The sequence below is a fragment of the Morone saxatilis genome, unplaced genomic scaffold, assembly GCF_004916995.1.
Source record: "Morone saxatilis isolate NCDOM2014 unplaced genomic scaffold, NCSU_SB_2.0 Contig17, whole genome shotgun sequence".
NCBI classification, from domain to species: Eukaryota; Metazoa; Chordata; class Actinopteri; family Moronidae; genus Morone; species Morone saxatilis.
In genome coordinates, this window is record NW_023339729.1 from 18,077,786 (window position 1) to 18,078,668 (window position 883).

General features: G+C 43.6%; 1 protein-coding gene across 1 annotated transcript in view; it reads left to right on the forward strand.

The window, feature by feature from the left end:
- Positions 1 to 324: 324 nt before the first annotated feature.
- The window catches only part of smox (spermine oxidase), a 12,722-nt gene continuing 12,163 nt past the window's right edge, over positions 325 to 883 (forward strand). The window contains exon 1 of the mRNA XM_035660732.1: positions 325 to 455. The gene's annotated coding sequence lies outside the window, so the exon portion shown is untranslated. The remainder of the gene's footprint in view (positions 456 to 883) is intronic.

An 883-nucleotide genomic window follows, 5' to 3' on the forward strand; every position in this document is an offset into this window, starting at 1 on the left:
ATACACAATATATATATAATGTGCTTGTATATAAGTAAGAAGCACTGTATCATTTCCCTTTGTAGTAGAGTAAGCCTATACAGTGGCATGACATGAATACACTCAATTAAGAACAATGATGATAAAAGGTTAAAAACAGTGTGTAGCCTATCTGTTGAGTATAACCTATAATTTACAGTGAATGTTTTATATAGCACACAGGGTGCGTCTGCGTGTGTGTGTGTGCAGCAGCAGCAGGGAGCAGCTCAGTGACAGCAGGCTGACTCAGTGGAGGGTTGGTCTTTTGTCGTCACCGCTGCTCATATTTAATTAATGAGGAGGCAGCGGCCACGGAGAAAAACTGGCTGCTTCTGGTTTCCAGGCATAAATACAAAGCGGAGCCGGTCTGAGGGAAAAACGGCACAAAGGAAAGCGGAGCACTCTGAGGTTTTAAAGCTGAAGACCAAGAGAGTCAGGTAACAGCTCTACTAAAAAAAAAAAGAAATCCCATTTTACAGAATTATTGTTGGGACGGTGATGGTGGCGGTGATTTTTGTTTGTTTGTTTTTTTTGCGGGGGAAATGTTGACCGGGCTGTATCAGTAAATATCGCTGGGAAATATTGTGAGAACTGCTTATTTTCTAGAGTTATCGGCGCCGTGAGCGACCGTGGAGACATTGGACTAAATGTCAGCCAGTTGCTTGTGCTGATAAAACAGGGAAACACTGCTATAAAAACAACCTGTGTACCCACACCGCCGGCGCATCAGATGTTAGTTACACTGATGCATTGTAGGTCGCTGCGTGTGTGTGTGTAACGGGACAAGCTGCTCCATAAGCCGCCTGGAACAAGGTGGATTAATGTTTTTTTCGCTTGATTTGTCCACTCTGAAATGTGTTGGGAT